Genomic DNA, 24,213 nt, shown 5'->3' on the forward strand with positions numbered 1-24,213 from the left:
AGTGAAATACTAAAAGTCTTAAAAGAAAAAAAAAGTAGAATTCTAGTGAAAGTATCCTTCAAAATTGAAGGAGAATAAATAGTCCTAAAATTTGTATGAAATCACAAAAGTCCCTAAATAGCCAGAACAATCTTGAGAAATAAGAGCAAAGGTCGAGACTTCATGTGCTCTGGTTTCAAACTACATTACAAAGCTACAGTAATTAAAACAATATGGGCCATTCATACTTGCAGCCGGTCGGTGCTCGGTTGTCAGGTTTTGTGCACTATCAGATCAAAAGGGTGACGGCTTCACTAGGATGAAGCTCGTGAGATTGGGTCACAAAATTGTAACCACTGAATTAAAGAACAGAACACAGGTCCAGGGAACAATCACAGGTGTAGATGTCAGCATGAATACACATCTTAAAGCTGTGAAAATGACCCTGAAGAACAGAGAACCTGTACAGCTAGAAACACTGAGTATTCATGGAAATAACATTCAGTATTTTATTCTGCCAGACAGCTTACCTCTGGATACACTTCTTGTGGATGTTGAACCGAAGGTGAAGTCTAAGAAAAGGGAAGCTGTTGCAGGAAGAGGCGGAGGAAGAGGCCGAGGCAGAGGAAGAGGGGGTCCTAGGCGATAATATCTCTCAAGACTACTATTTCAAAGTAGTTTTGTTTGTTTATGACAGACAGGGAAGAAGAAGAAGACGTGGCAGAGGAAGACTACGTGGCTAAGTTAGAAGATGGTGGAGTCCTAAGCAAATTGTGTCTCTCAAGATTATGATTTCAAAGTGTTCGATGCTCCGGCTGCTCTTTGTACAGGCTTTGTTTGTTTGTGGCAGTTTTTAATAGATATAAATGTAGGACAGAGTTGTCTATTGACTATATCATGTTAAGTTTTAATAGTTCATATATATATTCATGATACAAACACAATAAGAGCTAAGCATTACTACCAGGCAGTCCCAGAATAATTCCAGTCTTAGATCAGGCTTTTAATTTTTTGAACTAAATATTTCTTTTATGAATATATGTAGAATATACACCTTTTTACTTCACATGTACTGACTACGCGTTTTATTGTTTTACCTTGACTCCATTCTGTGGAACCTTCCTACAAGTGAAATAAGTTCTTTTTGGTACTTCAGAAACTAAAGTCCTATGGAATGAGGTGTAAAATTGATTCTCCTTTCCTGAGTTTTATTCCATGGAGACTTAGGTTCTTAGTAAAAGGTGATGATCATGTTCTAAATTAAGGAGTCATTGATTTTGTCGTCATTGTTAATGGTGTTTTTGGTTTTATTTTACTTTTTTTTTTGGCCGTGCCACAGGGCATGTGGGATCCTAGTTCCCCGACTAGGGATTGAACCCACGCCCCCTGCATTTGAATTGAGGCATCTTAACCACTGGACTGCCAGGGAAGTCCCTGTTTTACTTTTTTAATAGGTTCTTAATAGAATATAGGTTTTTTTTGTTTTTTAATTTATTTTATTTTTGGCTGCATTGGGTCTTCGTTGCTGCGTGTGGGCTTTCTCTAGTTGTGGAGAGCGGAGGCTACTCTTTGTTATGGTGAGTGGGCTTCTCATTGTGGTCGCTTCTCTTGTTGTGGAGCATGGGCTCTAGGCGCACAAGCTTCAGTAGTTGTGGCACGTGAGCTCAGTAGTTGTGGCTTGTGGGCTCTAGAGCGCAGGCTCAGTAGTTGTGGCACACAGGCTTCGTTGCTCTATGGCATGTGGGATCTTCCTGGATCAGGGCTCGAACCCGTGTCCCTTGCATTGGCAGGCGGATTCTTAATCAAATACTTTTACAAGTAGTCCTTTAAGAACAAAAGGAAGAAGACCTACTGCTCTGCCAAAAACTGGATTCTTTCTGATCATTAATAAGGATTTTAAAAATTGTTTTAATTGGTTAGATTTAGAGAAAAATATTTCTCAGTATATAGTTTCTTATAAAGCTTACTACTCTTTGTTTATATACTAAGGAAAAAAACCTAACTGAGGATTGAACTAGATCTGTATTTTCATTTAATCATGTATGTGGGTTTATTTCTTTGTTTGTTTAATGAGAAGGAAATGTTCTGCAAAGATTGTTATCGAAAAAGGAAGTTTAGGCCTTGGAGGGAAGTTAATGTAAATTGAGATAGCAAGAGCGTTTGTGTGTGGTGTGTGTATATGTGTATCTCATTCTTTTCCATCCTTTGTTGGTGCTCCTATTAACTGAACGCAAGCAGAAGGAAAGGGAACACAGTGATGCATCAAGGTGGAGAGATTTGAAGGGGATAAACAGAAAAGCATAAGTAGTGAGTAAACCAACATAAGTTGACTCCTACCCTCCTGGAGCTTATAGGCTGAAAGGGAAACAGAGTTAGATATACACTGATGCTTAATTGCAAATTGTGAATACTCTGATAAAGAACACTTTGTATTATCTCGTCTGTTTTAAAAGCAGTGGAGGCTCATATCGATTTTAAGTCAAATGCCAATAACAAACGATTTTTAACCGTGCCTCAGGGTCTTAGTTCTCCGACCATGAGTCGAACCTGTGCCCTCTGCAGTGAGGGCACAGAGTCCTAACCACTGGACCACCAGGGAAGTCCCTTAACTGTGTCTTATTTTGTGAATCTTAATGTCTAGAAGTTTGTAGTGTGAAACCAGTCTAGCAACACAGTTTAAATGTAAGGCTGAACCCTAGTGGGTACCAGATTGAGTTTGTCAACTTTAATAATAAGCCGTTATTTTATCAGCAAAAGTGAATTTATTTGAGAATAGCCAGAAGAATTGCAATTTGGCATATACAGACTATGGCAGGCCATAGGCAAATCCAGAGAACCAGGAAGGGGAGCTTGCTTTTATAGGGCATGTGGGTAGGGACCTAGGGAGGGGCAATAATAAGCAGAGTCCTTTTCAGGAAGAGGCTTCTCATTGGTTGGGTGACTACAGTTTCTGATTGGCTGGGCTGCCCTTGGGATGACAGACATTTTCTTCCTGCTGGATAGCAAAGTAGGCATCTCCTTCCTGTCCAGATGTAGGGCTGTGTCTCTTCCTGTTTGAAGTAATTGGGTTTGCAGTGAAGCTGGCCAGTTGGACAGCAGAACTTTCCTTATTGTATTGTTCCCTCTGGTTTTCCAGGGGAGGCTTCACCAGGTGTGTGGTATTGCAAGAAGCAGTAATGCCTTCTGTTTTTATGTTTTTTGGTGTTTGTTTTTTTTTTTTTCTGGCTGCACCACTCAGCTTGTGAGATCTTAGTTCCCCAACCAGGGATCAAACCCAGGCCCTCAGCAGTGAAAGCACGAAGTCCTAACCACTGGAAAACCGGGGAATTCCCAATCTGATATCTTTTAAAGCTTAAGATTTTATTTGTGAAATTTGGGGATTTGTTTAAAGAAATTTATTGTGAGTTTAAATAGAATACTGTAAGTGAAATAATAGAGAAATTATATTTCAAAACATGTTTTAATCTACTATAATTAGATTGGTTAAGCAAGGATGGCTTGGTATTTTGAAATGTATTAATACGTTCAGCAGTCAAAATACACATGATCTTCTATAATAGATATCAGAATAACATTTAATAACACAACACTCATTCCTGAAAACGTAAAATGGACTTTCCTCATCATGTTAAGGAAGAATTTTCTATCTTAAACCAATAGCAGACATTTCTAGAGACATTCAAAATAAAACAACAAAAGCATATAAAAACAAAAACAAACAAAGAAAAAAACCCAATGTGGTACTGGCATACAAACAGACACACAGATCAATGGAACAGAATTGAGAGTCCAGAAATAAACCTGATTAATTTATAATAGAGGAGCCAAGAATATACAATAGAGGAAGGACAGTCTCTTCAACATTCAGTGTTGGGAAAACTACACAGTCCCATGCAAAAGAATGAAATTGGAAAACTATCTTACACCATACACAAAAAACTAACTCAAAGACATGAATATAAGACCAGAAACTATAAAACTCCTAGAAGAAAATATAGGCAGTAAGCTCCTTGACATAGGTTTTGGCAATGATTTTTTAAAATCTGACACTAAAAGCAACAAAAGCAAAAATCAAAAACTGGGACTACATTAAACTAAAATGCTTCTGTACGGCAAAGGAAACCATCAACAAAATGAAAAGGCAACCTAATGAATGGGAGAAAATATTTGCAAATCATATATCTGATAAGGGGTAATATCCAAAATACGCAAAATATACAAAACATGCAACTCAATAACAAAAGGAAAAAAATAATCTGAATAAAGATTGTATAGTAGGGACTTACCTGGTGCCACAGTGGTTAATAATCCACCTGCCAATGCAGGGGCCACAAGTTTGAGCCCTGGTCCAGGGAGATCCCACATGCCATGGGGCAACTAAGCCCATGCACCGCAACTACTGAGCCTGAGCTCTAGAGCCTGCGAGTCACAACTACTGAGGCTGTGTGCCACAACTACTGAAGTCCACACGCCTAGAACCTGTGCTCCACAACAAAAGAAGCCACCACAATGAGAAGCCCGTGCACTGCAATGAAGAGTAGCCCCCATTCGCCGCAACAAAGAACCAACGCAGCCATAAATAAATAAACAAGCAAATAAATAAAGATTTTTTTAAAAAAGATTGTATAGTAGATGTGAATAGACATTTTTCTAAAGAAAACATAGATGGCCAATGGGTACATTAAAACAAAAAGTGCTCAACGTCGTTAATCACTAGGAAAATGCAAATCAAACCACAATGAGATATCACTCCACACCTGTTAGAATGGCTATTATCAAAAAGACAAGAAATAACCAGTATTGTCAGGGATGTGGAGAAAAGGGAACCCTTGTGCATTGCTGGTGGGAATGTAAACTGGTACAACGACTATGAAAAAAGTATGGAGGTTCCCCCCAGATTAAAAGTAGAACATATGATTCAGCTATTGCACTTCTAGGCATTCATCTCAAGAAAATGAAAATACCAATATGAAAAGATATATGCACTCCCATGTGTGCTGCAACATTATTTACAATAACCAAGATATGAAAACAACCTAAGTGTCTATCAATGGATGAATGGATAAAAATGGGATACACAAACACACACACACACACACACACACACACACACAGAACATACACACTGAAAATATTTTTCAGCCATATAAAAGAATTACATCTTGCCATTTGTAACAACATGGATGGAATTTGAGGACACTATGCTAAGTAAAGTAAATCAGAACAAGAAAGGCAAATACCATATGATCATTCTTATATGTGGAAGCAAGAAAAGAAGGAAAGAGAGGAAGGAAGGAAGGAAGGAAAGAAGAAGGAGGGAGGGAAGGAAGGAAAGGGGGAAGGGAGGGAGGGAGGAAGAAAAACACCAAGCTCATAGATGCAGAGAACAATTTGGTGGCAGAGAGTGAGGCATAGCAGAAATGGGTGAACTTTTTTTTTTTTTAGTTTAAATAAATTGATTTTTCAAACAATGAAAAATGGGGAATTCATCACCATCTGGCCTGCCTTGCAAGAAATCAGAAAGTATTTTCTTCATGTAGAAGGAAAATTATGTATACCACAAATTTGGATATACATAAGAAAGGAAGAGCATCAGAGAAGGAATAAAGGTAAAGTAAAATTTTGACTTTTCTTACTATTAATTGATATAAAAGATAACTGTTTAAAGTAGTAATGGTAATTATGTATTGGATTATTATAGCATAGTGATAAGTGGAATGAATGACAACCATGTCATAAGAAACAGGAGAGTGGAATTAGGAATGCTCTATTATAAGGTACCTGCACTACATTTGAAACAGAACAGTGTCATTTGAAAGTGATCTAACATTGGTTAAAATTAAATATTGATATTTTAAAATCCAGGGAAACCATTAAAAACATTTTTTAAAGTATGAATGATATGCTCAAAAAGGAGATAAAATAAGATCATATAAAAAGCTCCTATAAAACCAAAGACAGGACAAAAAGCCTCTGACAATGAATACAAAACAATTACAAACATGACTGCTATTAATTCAAATGCTATATTAATAGTCATTTTAAATATGATCGGTAAAAATACTCTAAAAGACAAGGACTGTCAGAGTAGTTTTTTTAAAGACACAAATCTATGTTATTTGTAAGAAACCCACTTTAAATACAGACAGTTTAATATCAAAAGGAAAGAGAAATATATACTATTGTTAATGGTAATAAGAAGAAAGCTGGGGTAGGTATATAAATTTCACACAAAGTAGATGTAACAATTCTAACCATGTGTGCACTTAACAATAGAGCATCAAAAAATATGAAACAAAAACTGATAGAACTGAAAGAAGAAATAGACATACTTAGTATTACAGTTGCAGACTTCAAAACCTCCTGTCAGTAACTGAGAGATTAAATAGGGAGAAAATCAATGAGGATATAGTTGACCTGAACAACACTATCAACCAACGTGGACTAAATGAAAATTTTAGAATACTCCTTTCAAAAAAAGGCAATCTGACTTATTGTGGTGATCATTTTGCTCTATATACAAATATCAAATCATTATCTTGGACACCTGAAACAAACAATGTCATATGTCAATTATATCACAAGGTAAATAAATAAAGAGTAAGCAAACTAAAAAAAGAAAAAAGCTGAATGAACATTCTTCTCAAGTTTACATGGAACAATCACAAAGACAGACTACATTCTAGGACAGAGGATGCACTTTACCAAATTAAAAAAATAGAAATTATACAAATTATGTTCTCAGATCACAGTGGAATTAAACTAGAAATCCATACTGGAAAATCCCCCAAATATTTGGAAATTAAAGAACACACCTCAAAATAACATATGGATCAAAGAAGTCTCAAAAGTAATTTAAGTATTTTGAACTAAATAGAAATTAAATGCAAATTACCAAATTTGTGGGATTAGCAAAAGCAGTGCTTAGAAGAAAATGTACAGCATTAAATGAATATGTTTAAAAAGAAGAACAACCTAAAATCAATAACCTAAACTTCTACCTTGGGAAACTAGAGAAAGAAAAGCAATCTGAACATAAAGCAAACCGAATAAAAGAAGTAATAAAAATTAGAGCATAAAGCAATGAAACTGAAAAAGGGAAAACAATAGATAAACTCAATAAAACTAAAACCTGGTTCATTGAAATGATCAATAAAATTGATAAAATTCTAGCTAGGCTAACAGACAAAGAAAGAGAATAAGTAAATTAGAATTGAAAGAGGGGCCATGACTACTGATCCCATGGACATTAGAAGGATAACAGAGAAAAGTATTAAAAACTCTATGCCCACAAATGTGATAATTTAGATGAAATGGACCAATTCCTTGAGAGATGCAAACTGCCAAAACATACAAGGAGAAAGAGATAATCTGAATATCCCTATACCTATTAAAGAAATTGAATCAATAATTCATAACCTTCAAAAAAATAAAGGACCAGGCCCAAACGGATTCACTGGTGAATTCTACCAAATATTTATGTAAGAAATTATACCACTTCTCCATGATATTTTCAGGAAAAACAGAAGCAGAGGAAACAGTTCTTAACCTATTCTATGAGGTTAGCATTTCCCTAATACCGAAACCAGACAAAAACATCTGACAAGAAAGGAAAAATACAAACCAATATCTCTCATGGACATGGACACAAAAATTCTCACAAAATATTAGCAAATAGAATCCAACAATGTATAAAAAGAATTATGGACCATGGCCAAGTGTGGTTTATTCTTGGTATGCAAGGCTAGTTCAATAAAGTCAATCAATGTAACCCACCACATCAACGGACTAAACAAGAAAAATTATATGATGTCAATTGACACAGAAAAAGCATGTGACAAAATCCAATACCCAGGCTTTCCTGGTGGCGCAGTGGTTGAGAATCTGCCTGCCAATGCAGGGGACACGGGTTCAAGCCCTAGTCTGGGAAGATCCCACATGCCGCGGAGCAGCTAGGCCCGTGAGCCACAACTACTGAGCCTGCGCCTCTGGAGCCTGTGCTCCGCAACAAGAGAGGCCGCGATAATGAGAGGCCCGCGCACCGCGATGAAGAGTGGCCCCCACTTGCCGCAACTAGAGAAAGCCCTCGCACAGAAACGAAGACCCAACACAGCCAAAAATAAATAAATAAATAAATAAATAATAAAGAATCCTGGTCAAAAAAGGTGATGATTTACTTTAAAAAAAAAAAAATCCAATACCCATTCATAATAAAACTTCTCAGCAAACTAGGAATACAGAGGAACTTCCTCAACTTGATAGAGAACATCTAAAAAAATTGAACAGCTGACATCAAACCTAAAGGTAAGATGCTGGATGCTTTTCCCCTAAGATGGGGGACAATACGAGGATGCCTCCTGTCACCACTCCTATTCAACACTGTTCTAGAAGCCCTATCTAATTCAATAAAGCATAAGAGATACACAGATTGGGAAGGAATAAATAAAATGATCTCTGGTCACAGATAACACAGTTGTTTATACAGAAAATCCAAAGAGTCAACAATGAAAAAAAAAATCTGGAATTAATAAGTGATTACTACAAGGGTTCAGGATACAAGGTTAATATACAAAATTCAGTGGCTTTCCTATATACCTGCAACAATTAATTGGAATTTGAAATAAAAACACAGTACCATTTATAGTAGTCCCCCAAATGAAATATTTAGGGATGAATCTAACAAAATACATACAAGGTCGATAAGCAGGAAACTGTAAAACTCTGAAGAAATAAAATAATCTAAACAAATAGATGATTTTGTTTTCAGATTGAAAGAAACAGTATTGTAAACATGTCTTTTTCCCAACTTGATTTATAAATTCAACTTTATCCCCATTAGGAGGCTAATTTGTAGACATCAACAAATTAATTCTAAAGTACACTTGGAATGTCAAGGACTTAGAATAGCCAACATAATACTTAAGAAGAATGAAGCTGGAAGACTCACGATATTTGATTTCAAGACTATTACAAGTTTGTAAGTCAGTAATCAATACAGTGTTGTATTGGTGAAAGAATATATATACAGATACTTACAATAGAATAAAGAGCCCATAAACAGACTCACACAAACACAGTCACCTGATTTGTGAAAAATGATCAAAGGAATAATCTATTCAACAAAGATACTAGAACAATTGAATGTCCATATGCAAAAAAAGAAAGAAAAAAAAAAGAATCTTGTACCTTACATACAATTAACTCAAAATGGATCATAGACCTAAAGTAAAATGCCAAACTGTAAAACCTCTGGAAGAGAACATGGCAGAAAATCTACATGACATTAGAGTTGGTAATAAATGTTTAAATATAACACCAATGGCATTTGTAAAAGAAAAAAATTAATGGATACCAGATATTGGAAGCCAGGCTTCTCACTATTGCAGTAGGAAGTTACAGATAAGCAAGGGGACTAGGTTAGAATGATCCCTGTGATGGTGGATTAGAGACATCAGTATGAACTCAGGTTTAACTTAATACAGACACAGAGGGTTGCATACAGAAATATTTTTAGATATGTGTACAAACATAGTTTAGTACACATACACACATATTTCCTTGCTCTGTCAGCTGAGAAGTAAGAATACCCAGTGACAATGAACACACCTAGCAGGCATTTCTTGGTTTCTAAGTACCAGTCTCCAGTAAAAGGAACCAGGGCTCCTTGGGGAAATGGCTGATTCTAGGACTTACCCTGGAGCATTTTGTAGCACCAAAAAGTAACGAAATGCTTTAAAAAATAAATTGCACATACAACAATATGATGGAGGTATCACAAGAGCTAACTGAAAGCATTCCCAATGGCCAAAGCTGGAACAATTCGGAAAAAAATAAGATTAGTATTGGATTATAACCCAAAATATAAAATAAATATCTATGTAACCATACTGATATAAATGATTAAATAAATAAGTAAATAAGAGATAATAGACAAATCACCAGTGGAGAAGAATCCAAAATAAATTATGTACCTACTTCACACTTAAGGAGGTACAACATAGTTTCCCATTCCTAAAGTGTGGCCTGGGCATAGTGCCTTCCCTCTAGAGTATAGTATAGAAAGGGGAAAAGAAGAGAGTTAACTTTACAGTGGAAAAACTAGATAAACCCTATTTGAAGCCAGGTGATCAAAGTGATAAGTCATAATGATAGTATGTATTCTTTATATGATGTGATGAGAATGGCATTTTACTTCCGGGTGACCTTCTTCCCCAAAACACATTACTCCAGCCTAATCATGAGAAAAACATCAGACAAATCCCAACTGAAGGACATTCTACAGAATACCAGTACTTCTAAAAACTGTGAAGAGCATCAAAAACAAGGAAAATCAGAGAAGCTGTCACAGCCAAGAGAAGCCTAAAGAATTATGTCTAATAAATATAATGTAAAACCCTAGATGGGATTCTAGAACAGAAAATGGACATTAGGAAAAAACTGAGGAAATCTGAATAAAGTATGGGCTTTAGTTTACTTAATAATAATGTATCAATATTGATTCATTAACTGTAGCAAATGTATCATACTAATGTACGATGTTAGTAGTAGAGAAGACTTGGTACCAGATAAATGGGAAGCCTCTGCACTCTCTGAAATAATTCTGTAAATCTAAAATTATTCCAAAATTAAATGTTTATTTTAAAAAATGTAAAAATACATAAATTTTCTTTCAATAATACAAGTGTGTTTTTTTTGTTTGTTTCTTGGTTTGCTTTTGTTTTTAACATTAGGTCCTTGTTGGTTATCTATTTTTAAATATAGCAGAGTGTGTGTGTTGTTTTTAAAAAGACTGGTAACACCCAGTCTAGATGAAGAACAGTCATACTTTGCTGGTGGAAATGTAAAATGATACACTCACTTGACACAGTGATTCTATGTTTGCGTCTTTTTCCGGAATGATGAAAACATATGACTACAAAAAGGCTTGTACAAGAATGTTCACAGCAGCTCTATTCACGGTAGCCAGAAGCTGAAAACAGTCAAATGTCCATCAACAGGAGCATGAATAAACACGTTGTGGTATCTTCATACAACAGGAGGTATTTAGCATAAAAAGGGAGGGAACTGTTTATATTCTCAACCACGTGGATGACTCTCGAGGCACGCACTGAGCAAAAGGAGCAAGACACAAAAGAGAACACAGTGTAGGATGCCGTTTACATGGGGCTCTAAAACAGGCAAAAGAGGTCTACAGTGAAATGATTCAGGAAAGTTTTGTCTCCAAGTGAGAAGCAGTTGACTGAAAAAGGCCCAAGGGAAATTTCCTGGGTGATGGAAATGCTCTGTATCTTAATAGGGTTACGGGTTACATGAGTATGTACATTTGTCAAAATTCATTGACTTGAACACCTAAGATTTGTACATTTCACCGTATGTAAATTTTACCTTTAGAAGGGACTGTCAACAAAGAAAAAGCAATGTCAATTTACCCATTTTGGTTCAGTCCTTTAAATAATTACCCTCAAACTACGTTTTGATTATCTCACTAATGTCATTTGCTTCCAAATATGTTGCAGGTCAAAAGAATAATTTAAAATTCAATAATTAGCATTTTTGAGTGTTTACTATGAATCACCACTATAGCAAAACACCTAAGAAATAAGAATTATGACCCCACTTTACAGATCAGTAAATTAGGGCTCAGTAAGAAAAGTGACTTGTTCAAAATCACTCAGCAAGGAGAGAGCTAAATTCCCCCTTGACTACCAGTATCTTTGGAGCTTGCTAACCAGGAAGGGGTAGAGAAATAGAAGCCAAGGACAATAATGTAATTGAACAGTGAATTCAGCTCTCCGTTTTCAGGAATCCAGGGCAAAAGGGACATGAAGGTTAGATGTGTTGTTTTAATGACTGATATCAGGAATTATACCAGCTCACCAGAAGAAGAGAGCATTTTTCTGACACTAAAATCAAAGAAGAATGTAGAACTTAGCCCTTGTGTACGAGCCATGGAAGAATATCATGCAAAATGTATTAAGTAAATGGCAGTTGTACAGAACATGCACATGAGTTCTTAATCTGACCCTGTCTCATCCTGATGTTTCATAAAAACTGAAAACCTGCTATAGGTGCCTCGCTAACAACCTTAACTTTGGTGTGGGCTTCCTAGGAGCTCAGTTCCAACGTGTGGATTTCATTTATTGTAGCCTGCAGGGACCACCCTATTAACAGCCATGCTAATTGAACTATTTGTTGCCAGTTCAATCTGATCTGCTACTTAGGAAAATAAACATCTTGGTTTATCCAAGACATGTGTTCTCAAGAAGTGCTTTGCTTAGCACCCAGCTGTATATCTGAATAAAATAGAGAAGAGAAATTTCCATAGACAAATGTTTTGGCTAACTGTCTCTTTTGGCATTTCAACTGAAACCTTCTCTTGAAAAAATATAGCTGCCATTTGAACCAAGATTTCTTTAGTTTATTCCATTTCCAATTAGTGGCTCAGCTTTGCATTGGCATTTCTGTCTTAGCAGCTGCAGTGGAGTCACTGGGCCAAATGCTGCCTCTCTCTTTTGCCTACATGCCACTTTTACTGAGGTACACAGGCAGAGCACAAGTACCAGGGGGCAAGTCTACCCCCAGATAGCTCCTGTCCTATTCACTAATGCCTCAGTGAGACAATGACAACAGGAGAAATCTCAAGAACATAGATAACCCTGCTTATGGCTCAAATGGAAGGTCTCACCTACAAGCAAAAGTGTTTTTTAAAGCAATCACACATTTGCAATTAGAGGAGAAAAATATTCTTTCTCCACTCCCAGCACTGGGAAATCACATTCCATAACAGTCATATTAATAGGCGAATTTGAAGATTCCCTTTTAGAGCATAATGTTGAATCTATTTAGTAAGCATCTTTGAACCAGCAACTCAGCACTGTGCTGGTCCTGCAGGTATAAATCAAAAGCAGAAGTTATTCCTTCTCCTTCTGCAGTGATGCTAGAAATACTGGCAATGGCTAGATTTTGAAAAAGAAATGGAGTCAAAGCCTAAAGGGTAATGGGCATGGCTCTAGCCCAAGGGCATAAGGTATTATTCTGTCCCTCAGATGCCTTTCTCTATCATTTGAGGGTTTGAGGTTCATTTCAGAGGGTTCCGTTAATGATTCCAGAATAGCTCTCCTCTAATCTTGGGTGGGGGTGGGTGCCTGTCCCTTCCGCCCCTAGGATGTGACAGTACATAAACACCTCCAGTGTGTAACGTCAGCTCTCCACTGCCCTGTCCGCTATGGTAAGCCACTAGCCATATGTAGCTTAATTAAAATTCAAACATTTTAAATTTCAGTTCCTTAATCGTACTAGCCACATTTCAAATTCTTTGATGGCAGGGGATAGAACATTTCCGTCATCACTGGAAATTTTATTGGACATCTCTACTCCACCTAAGAGAAAAGGCTCCTGACGACCTACAGCAGACAATCCTGGTGTTGTTGAATTCAAGATTCTCTCATTATAGAAGACCTTGACAGAATGGCCATCATTAAAAAGTCTACAAGTAACAAATGCTGGAGAGGGTGTGGAGAAAAAGGAACCCTCCTACACTGTTGGTGGGAATGTAAGTTGCTGCAGCCACTGTGGAACAGTATGGAAGTTCCTCAGAAAACTAAAAATAGAATTACCGTATGATCCAGCAATCCCACCCCTGGGCATATATCCAGACAAAATTATAATTCAAAAAGATACATACATCCCTATGTTCATAGCAGCACTATTCACAATAGCCAAAACATGGAAACAACCTAAATGTCCATCAACAGATGAATGGATAAAGAAGATGTGGTACATATATATATATATATATATATATATATAATGGAATACTACTCAGTCATAAAAAAGAATAAAATTTTGCCATTTGCAGCAACATGGATGCAACTAGAGATTATCATGTTAAGTGAAGTCAGAAAGAGAAAGACAAATACCATATGATATCACTTACATGTGAAATTTAACATATGACACAAATGAAACTATCTACGAAACAGAAACAGAATCACAGACATAGAGAATAGCCTGGTGGATGCCAAGGGGTTAGGGGGGTGGGAGATGGATGAAGGGAGTTTGGGATAAGCAGATGCAACTTGTATATATAGAATGGATAAACAGCAAGGACTGCTCTATAGCACAGGGAGCTATATTCAATATCCTGTGATAAACCATAATGGAAATGAATATGAAAAAGAATGTATATATATAGATGTATAACTGAGTCACTGCTGTACAGCAATAACTAACACAACATTGTAAATCAACTATACTTCAATTTAAAAAGAAAAAAGAAGAAGACCTTGATACATGATAGAGATTTTTGGTCTGACTACAAAATCACTGATGCTCAGTTGGGGTAGGTACCCCAACAGTATCAACATGATCATATGTACCATCTTGTTTAAAAGAAGAATGCTGAAAACTTGAATCTTGACCTCAGGAAGCTTACAGCTCAAGACACTTCTCTGCCTCTTGCCTTTCTTCTCCACTCTCTTTGTCCATGTATCTCTCTTTCCCATCCTCCCTCTTTCTCCAATTACCTTTTCCCCTTACCTCCTCATCAATGAAAGAACTCCACGCTCATTTATACTCCCCGTAAGTAAATGATTCAATCTGAAAAGACTTGTTGCTAGGTTTGAACACAAAAGTTCGGATACCATAAGCCCACTCCTGAATGACTTCTTTGCATATTGTTATAAATTTTTTTCTATTTCCGTTCTGGGAACTAATGGCATCCACCAAGATCCAGTGAAATCTTTGGGTCTGCTGCAACGTCTTGCCAGGTTGATGAACTGGTAACTGTCCAAGCTTATCAAAACGCTATTGTGATGTCAAGACAGCTGCAAGACTGTTTCTGGAAAGCCTAATTACAGTGGCTGGGGGATGAGCTTGAAAGGATAAAATGCTGTTCCTGAGTAAGATAAGCAAGTGGAACTTTACAAATGTACACTCCCGTCCTCCTCGTCTCCTCTGTTGCCAACAGGCAGCCAAAAAGCCAGCAGGGTTCTTTCAAAGGCTGTCTTTCCATGAGGACTTCAGTGGCGTTGGCACCAGAAAGGTGAGACAGAAGGGCGTGCAAAATGGGGCTGAACGCCATGTTGGAACCACGTTTATTATACTGAGAACATACTTGTTGCTATGCTAATGGGACAAGATTATATTTCTCTATTTAAAATTTTCCAGCACAAATGAGGCCGTGTAGTGGGGCTGTTACATCATGCAGCTTTCTGAAAGGGCTGGCGGCTCCTCTCCATTTACACCTCCTCCTCTTGCACATGGCCCCTTTCCTGGTGAGAAGATACTTTTGCTTTTTACAAAGTGGTCTCATTTGCTTGGAAAACATTATGAGACTTGATCAGGATGTATAATAGCCAGATTTCTCAGGACTCCTTAAAGATAAAGATGTCTTGGCCATATTCCAAACATGCCCATCCATCTCTCTACCTCTTACTACCCCATAGCTGCTCCACCAACACCAGAAAAGGAAAGGAAAAAAAAACTGTACTGTTTAACTGAAAAGAAGCATCAGAGTTGAAAGGTCTGGTTTAGGCCTTTTTTCCCCTCCAAGTTAAGCTGCGTTCCACTGTGTGGAGAAAGCGACAGCAAAGGAAGATAAAGCTGGAGAAAATAGAGAAAGAAGAATCTTGTTTTGGGGAAGTTAATCATTTATTGAAGGTAAAGTTTAAAATAAATGATGAACATTAAGTGCCTGATACAAAGAACTCAAAATCAACACATATACCTGTGTGCCTCTAAAATCCATCCACTTAAGGATTACCACTATCCTAACCTAAGCTAGCATCTTCTCACAACTGGATTCTAGAGTTTTCTTCACAGTGGGTTAACTGGTCCTGGACTGGTCCAATTCTGCTTCAATTAATGAATTCATTTTCCTCTCTGGAGGCAAAGTCACATTTTAAATTTTGCTTAAATCTCTTCAATAGTCTATACTGCTTTTAAGATAAAAACCTTCCTTGACACAATTTATAGGTTCGATAAATTCCAGCCCCTCCCTGCCTTTCTGAGAAGGTTCAGCTCATACCACCATCCCGGGCTTTCTCAGCCCTGGTCTCAGGCTCTCTTCAGCATCATACTACATCCAGTTTCAAGATATTTGTATGTCCCTGTCTCCTCTGCCTGGAATCCCTTTTCTTTCTCTCTTCACCAGTTGAACTCTAATTCAGTATTTATATCTCAGTCCAATCGATATTTCACCAGAGAGGCTTCCCTAACCTACCTAGGCAAAAACCCTCTAGTATATTCTGTTTTATTTGTATCCTGACCTCACCTTTCTAATCGTTATCAGGATTTTGTTTTCATATGCATTGTGTGAATATTCAATCAATGCTTTTCCCCCCAGTAGCTTCATAAGGTCAAAGAATATGTCTTTCTTGTTTACAATTATATTCTTAGGGTCCACCTAGCACCTGGCACTTTGCAGCACCTCGGAAACACTCGAGGAAGTATGAAAGATAAGGAAAGAAGGGAGGGAGGGAGGGACCTGCCCAGACATAACACAATCTATTCCCTGAATGCATGAGACCCAGCCCATGACCCTATAATAGTCCTCCATAAATAATTGTTGCTTTATTGAAAGCAGTCAGCAAAGATGAATTGTCAGAGTCAAGTGGTGAGCAGCGTAGGAAAAGCTTTCTTGGGTACAGCAAAGGGCACATCTAGGAGGACTGAAGGATACCTGAGAAATTTATTCATGGCTGGATGTGGCTTTCCTTCATTTGGTGGATTTTAGTGAGATAAGCCAGACTCAATGTGTTCTAAGACACAGGGCAGTAAGATCTTTCCTTTGAGGAAACAGACCTTGCTGAACGTGCTTTCATCAGACGTGAGAAGTAAAAGGATGGACTACACGGCCTCCATCAAGCTCCTAGGGCTCCAAATAAATGATGCAAATGCTACCAGTGAACTTACTGAAGGGCCAGTTGGAGAGTGTGAAAAAACACACCTTCCAAAAATTAGACAAAATATGATAATGACTCTACTGTTCTTTTCCCAAATAGAGGAAAATTTAGCTCACCAAATAAGGTAATTGGTATATTAAAGAGCCTAACACTTTGTCTGGTATATCATTATATGGTATTTATTTCATCAATGTTCAATCTAGTGCATGTTATGCAGTGGTATTTTGTTTGGTATTTGCTGAACTGAAATGATAGCAGCTTCCAGAACATTAACGTAAGGTGAGCCTGGATCTCCACTTGAAACAGTGTCCACTTTGCAGCACTCAAAGTGCTGTATTTGGGGATGCGTGCTCCAATGTATAGTCCCTTGGAGGCTCTAGTGACTCTGGGATCCTAATAAGATGTATGTTACCTTGCTCTGGCTAGATACTGTCCTGAATGTTACATTTTTGCATTGTCAAGTTGTTTCTAAAGTGTATGAGCCCTCCAAAGATCAATAAAGTCTTAACTCACAATACTAAATCTATTTTTTTTCACCATACTAAATCTATTATTAATCTTCCTTATTGCGGTCCATGGCTAAGGCAAAAAAAAAAAAAAAAAAAAAAGAATATGGAAACTTTTATTTAACAAAATTAGTGGCTGTATGTTCCATTTAAATTTTAACATTCAGATAAACCATAAACTTGGATTTAATGAATTATTTGGTAAGCGAACTTGTCTAAGTTACGAAGGACTCATATATATATTCTCGAATTTTATTTAGCAATTTTATAAAAACATGTGAAAAAAATAAAGAGATGTTCAAATTTATTTACATCATTCTTAAGTGGTTAATTACAGTATAAACACCATGATTTTGTATACCGAAATAGAAAAAAAAGTCCTTAGAGACATGTTTAATCATTTGGATCTAGTAGTACAGTGTTTATTCATTCATTTTTAGTCCATTAGAGTGTAAATTAGATTTGATTTGCTTGCTCTGATTGGCTTAATTGCCCCAGTTACAGCTGAAGTACAAATAAAATTGTAATAAATTGAACAGATGTTTAACCTACTCTACCAAGATCTTTAATAGTCAATTCCAATTGCAATTTACATTCAGCAATTTAACAAGACCCTTAGGAAACGTATTTGATTATTAAAACAAGCTGTTTGTTTCTGTGTGTAATGGAAACAAGACCACTGTGTCACGTGCTTAGGTCTGGTGCGATTTTTTGTGTATTTAATCTTGCTTCTCTCTTTTTAGGGAAACACATGCACACACACACACACCCACACGCTGAATGCACGGCTAAAGAAGTTAGTTGGCCAGCTTAAAAAAATGGACATCACATGCAAAATGATGATAGAAGGGAAATTTCCCAGAATTATGAAATATTTTATAAATAAACAAACAAATCCTATTACATTTTCCGCAAGCATCTTCACCAAGAGCCTTTTTTATAGCCAATGGAAACTCTCATCTTAATTAAGTCAATTAGAGAACAACCAGTTCCATCATTCAGATTCTAAATGTCTTTTACCCACAGCCCATGTGGAAATAAAAAATATTCTTACAAAGCATGCATGACATTGCACTGTCTTCTACAATCTTTTCACTTTAATGTGGCTGTTAAGATACTGCATAACTTTTGTGTGATTTGTTTCTAGGAATGCTTGGCAGAAACTGGCACATTACAGCACTTATATTTCCTCAGGAAGGAATTTAAGATGGATTTTATGTCTAGTTCCATAAATTTATAATGTGAACCTCCAGATTCCCAGTTATTATATACTGAGGCATGTTTAGGTAACAGGAGAGTTAGCTTACTAAAAAGATAAGCTTGCACTATGGTTGTAGAATCACAGAATTGAAAACCAAATAAACATTAAGAATCAGCTAGGGCTTCCCTGGTGGCGTGGTGGTTGAGAATCCGCCTGCCATTGCAGGGGACACAGGTTCGAGCCCTGGTCCGGGGAGATCCCACATGCCACCAAGCAACTAAGCCCGTGCGCCACAACTACTGAGCCTGTGCTCTAGAGCCCGCGAGCCACAACTACTGAGCCTGTGTGCCACAACTACTGAGCCCGTGTGCCACAACTACTGAAGCCTGCACACCTGGAGCCCATGCTCCGCAACAAGAGAAGCCACCACAATGAGAAGCCCGCACACCACAACCAAGAGTAGCCCCCGCTCACCACAACTAGAGAAAGCCCATGTGCAGCAACGAAGACCCAATGCAGCCAAAAATAAATAAATAAATAAATAAATTTATTTAAAAAAAAACAAAAAAGAATCAGCTAATCCTGGAGCCAAAACTCAAATGGCTACAAGGAATCAGGGACATAGCCTAAATAAGTGGGGACCATGATGAATTGGAGAGCGCCCATCTCCTTTAAAGGGAGAGACTCACTTAGCTCCAGGCAATCATTGCCATTATAGAATGTAGGCCAGGAATGAGATTCTGAGTTTTCATGAAAAGCTCAGAATCCAGATTTTTGTAAAAAAAAAAAACAAAAAACCAAAATAAACACAAAACTCTCGATTTAAAAAATGTTTGCACCTACTTCAAAAAAATTAATGTTTTTCATGTTAAACAGCAAAAACAAATGATCCAAGTACATCCCCAGTTTATGAACTGCTGTTTACTCACTGATCTATCCAATCCCAACATTTTACAGTTGACAACACCAGGTCGCCAATAATTCAAGTGACCATTATACCTTAGTGGTAAAACCATAAACTAAAACCCCTATCTCCAGAAAGTGAAAATCACTCACTTTGGGTTCAAGTTCCAATTATGGTCCAATGTAACTGCACAACCTTAAGCAAATTAATTTCTCTAATCCTCTGTTTCCCAATTAGTAAAACATAAATAGTAATAGCATCTATATCATAAGCTTGTTGAGGGGATAATGCGAGGTAATCTGTAAACAGTCCTTAGCGGAATGCCTAGAACCTGGTAAATGTTCAATAAATAGAACTTATGATCATTTTCATCAGCATTATCATTTAGATCTTTCTGAACAAAAAGGAAATAATCTTAATAATAAATCCTAGCCTTACTGATAGGACATTTTATTAGAAATATATTTCAGACCAGAAACCATAAAACTTTTAGAAGAAAACAGGAAAAAAAAGCCCCTTGACATGGGTCTTGACAATGATTTTTTTGGATATTACACCCAAAGCACAAGCAACAAAATAAAAATTAAACAAGTGGGACTATATCAAACTCAAACGCTTCTGCACAGCAAAGGAGATCATCAACAAAATGAAAAGGCAAGCTACTGAATGGAAGAAAATAATTGCAAATCTGATGAAGGGTTAATACCCAAAATATATAAAAATCTCATACAGCTCAATAACAAAAAAAAAATGAAATTAAACTTGGGCAGAGGACCTGAATAGACATTTTTCCAAAGAAGATATATGAATGGCAAAATGGTGCTCAACGTCAATAACTATAAAGGAAATGCAAATCAAAACAAACTGAGATATCACTTCATGCCTGTTAGAATGGCTATTATTAAAAAGATGCAATAAAAAAAATGTCAGCAAGGATGTGAAGAAAAGGCAACAGTTGTATACTGTTGGTGGGAATGTAAATTGGTGCAGCCACTATGGAAAACAGTATGGAGGTTCATCAAAAAATTAAAAATAGAACTACCATATGATCCAGCAATTGCACCTTTGGGAATATATCTGAAGGAAATGAAAACACTATGTCATAGAGATATCTGCACCCCCTTGTTCAGAGCAGCATTATTCACAATAGCCAAGCTATGGAAGCACCCTTAGTGTTCATCAACAGATGAAGGGATAAAGAAGATGTAGTTTATATACACACAATAGAATACTGTTCAGCTATTTAAAAAAAGAAGGAAATCTTGCCATTTGTGACAACATGGATGGACCTTGAGGGCATTATGATAATTGAAGTAAGTCAGACAGAGAAAGACAAATACTGTACTATCTCACTTGCATGTGGAATCTTAAATCAAAAACAAACAACCAAAAAACCACACTCATAGAAAAAGAGATCACATTTGTGGTTACCAGAGGTAGGGGGTAAGGCTGGGAAAGGGACATAGATGAAAGTGGTCGAAAGGTACAAACTTCCAGTTATAAGTAACTGCTGGGGATATAACATACAACATGAAGACTACAGTTAACACTTCTCTGTGGCTTATTTGATAGTTGTTAAGAGAGTAGATCCTAAGAGTTCTCATCACAAGGACAAAAACATTTTTTTCTTTATTTTTGTATCTATATCAAATGATGGATATAACTAAACTTATTGTGGTAATCATTTTATAACATATGTAAGTTAAATCATGATGCTGTACACCTTAAATGTATACAGTGCATATGTCAATTGTATCTCAATGAAACTGGGAAAAAATATATCTTAAACTGTTATGAGAGTTTATACTGAGGAAATGCCTCCATGGTCTCCAGTGCAGAGTCAGAAGTTAAAGAAGAGTGATAGGAAAAGAGATAAAGGGAAAAAAAAGAGGCCCAGGAGTAAGGAGCTCTATAGTCACAGAAGACTATCTTAAGAACCTCACTTCCGGTAAATTAGGGGGCCTTGACTAAACAATGTCTCCCCCTCCCCTGACCCTCAACGTCTTTGAAATAGACAATAGGAAGGACTACTAATCCAAGGGGAAAATGTGTTGTTTTATTTTTTTAACTGGGTGTTTGTGTCCACCATTAGGAGGCAAAGTGAAAAATAAAACACAAATAAAAACTTTTAAGCAAACTAACTGTTCATTTGGAAACTGCTTCATTCAATCATGTCCTTTTGTTCCACCTGAGTTCATTGTGACATAACCCGTACTCAGTCTGCCTTTATTATGCAGGACTATTTTCCACTATGTAAATATGACACACCATCTCTTGTCATGTACAACCTACATGAAATCCAGAAGTTACTTCCTAGTTATACCATTCCAGTTAAAGAAAAAACTAAGTGTTTATAACTGGAATATCAAGTATGATCCTTTATTATTTTCCAAATGGTCAAAAAATAGGGAGCTTGAGTAACTGTGACTTGCAAAAAGAGAAAAATTAAGAGGATATTGGGGTTTCACACAGTGAAATTCTCCGTTAAATATTCCTCTGAGCATAAATTGTGGTATGCCATAGTTTAAATGGACTAAAATTGTGTACAAAATTTAAATCTGTGGGAGTTTCAAAGAGAATTTGATGTTTTCTCATTAAAAAGGAATTATTTCTAAAAACTGCAGCACTTTTGCAAATAACATTCTAAACTTTTTAAAGAAAATATTTTCTATGGTTTTTGCAAGTAATTCTTTTTTGGGGTTTCACAGTATAGTAAAATGAACCAACAACATCATGTAAACAATGACACTTGGGATTAGATTTGGGGCATTCTGTGTGATGGGTAACATCAAAGGAAAGTTCTGTTGACTTGCATTAATAAGGAAGCATACATTCTCCTGGTATTCCATAAGGAATAGTCAAAACATAAAGCAACAGAATTAAATAACACCCTGAGCAAATAAGTCACAAATTCATGGAATTCTTCTTAGCCCCCACATAAAAACTCCTTTAGATAAAACTTGAATTATGAATACTATAGTTATTTTCCAATATCAGGGGGTGAAACTACAATCAGAGAAGAAAAAGAAATAAAAGGAATACAAATTGGAAAAGAAGAAGTGAAACAGTCACTGTTTGTTGATGACATGATACTATACATAGAAAATCCTAAAGATGCCACCAGAAAACTCCTAGAACTAATCAATGAATTTGGTAAAGTAGAAGGATACAAAATGAATGCACAGAAATCCCTGGCATTCCTATACACCAACAATGAAAAAATCAGAAAGAGAAATTAAGGAAACACTCTCATTTACCATTGCAACAAGAAGAATAAAATACCTAGGAAAAAACCCGCCTAAGGAGGTGAAAGCCTTGTACTCAGAAAACTATAAAACAGTGATGAAAGACATCAAAGATGGCATAAACAGATGGAAAAATATACCACGTTCTTGGATTGGAAGAATCGATACTGGGAAAATGACTATACTACCCAAAGCAATCTACAGATTCAATGCAATTGCTATCAAACTACCAATGGCATTCTTCACAGAATTAGAACAAAAAAATCTTACAATTCACATGGAAACACAAAAAACCCCGAATAGTCAAAGCAATCTTGAGAAAGAAAAACGGAGTTGGAGGAATCAGGCTCCCCAACTTCAAACTATACCACAAAGCTACAGTAATCAAGACAGTATGGTACTGGCACAAAAACAGAAATATAGATCAATGGCACAGGATAAAATGCCCAGAGATAAACCCATGCACATATGGGCACCTAATTTATGACAAAGGAGGCAAGAACTTACAATGGAGAAAAGACAGCCTCTTCAATAAGTAGTGCTCAGAAAACTGGACAGCTACATGTAAAAGAATGAAATTAGAATACTACCTAACACCATACACAAAAATAAACTCCAAATGGATTCAAGACTTAAATATAAGACCAGACACTATAAAACTCTTGGAGGAAAACATAGGAAAAACAGTCTTTGACATAAACCACAGCAAGATCTTTTTTGACCCACCTCCTAGAGAAAGGGAAATAAAAACAAAAATAAACAAATTGGACTTAATTAAACTTAAAAGCAATTAAACTTAAAAGCTTTTGCAGAGCAAAGGAAACCATAAATAAGACAAAAAGACAACCCTCAGAATGGGAGAAAATATTTGCAAATGAAACAGCAGACAAAGGATTAATCTCCAAAATATACAAACAGCTCATATACAAATGGTGCTCAATATCAAAAAAACAAACAATGCAGTTAAAAAATGGGCAGAAGACCTAAATAGACATTTCACTAAGGAAGACATACAGACGGCCAAGAGGCACATCAAAAGATGCTCAACATCACTAATTATTAGAGAAATGCAAATCAAAATTACAATAAGGTATCACCTTACACCAGCCAGAATGGCCATTATCGAAAAATCTAGAAACAATAAATGCTGGAAAGGGTGTGGAGAAAAGGGAACCCTCTTGCACTGTTGGTGGGAATGTAAATTGATACAGCCACTATGGAGAACAGTATGGAGGTTCCTTAAAAAACTAAAAATAGAACTACCATATGACCCAGCAATCCCACTAATGGGAATATACCCTTAGAAAACCATAATTCAAAAAGAGTCATGTACCACAGTGTTCATTGCAGCTCTATTTACAATAGCCAGGACATGGAAGCAACCTAAGTGTCCATCGACAGATGAATGGATAAAGATGTGGCACATATATACAATGGAATATTACTCAGCCATAAAAAGAAACGAAATTGAGTT

General features: G+C 36.6%; 1 long non-coding RNA gene and 1 pseudogene across 2 annotated transcripts in view; both read left to right on the forward strand.

The window, feature by feature from the left end:
- The window catches only part of LOC309656440 (small nuclear ribonucleoprotein Sm D1 pseudogene), a 436,073-nt pseudogene extending 430,789 nt beyond the window's left edge, over positions 1 to 5,284 (forward strand). The window contains exon 2 of the transcript XR_014268286.1: positions 298 to 5,284. The product of XR_014268286.1 is annotated as a small nuclear ribonucleoprotein Sm D1 pseudogene (transcript). The remainder of the gene's footprint in view (positions 1 to 297) is intronic.
- The window catches only part of LOC309656462, a 1,106,578-nt gene that overhangs the window by 826,328 nt on the left and 256,037 nt on the right, over positions 1 to 24,213 (forward strand). The window lies entirely within an intron of this gene.

Source organism: Balaenoptera physalus (genome assembly GCF_965194825.1).
Source record: "Balaenoptera physalus genome assembly, chromosome: 2".
Classification (NCBI taxonomy): domain Eukaryota; kingdom Metazoa; phylum Chordata; class Mammalia; order Artiodactyla; family Balaenopteridae; genus Balaenoptera; species Balaenoptera physalus.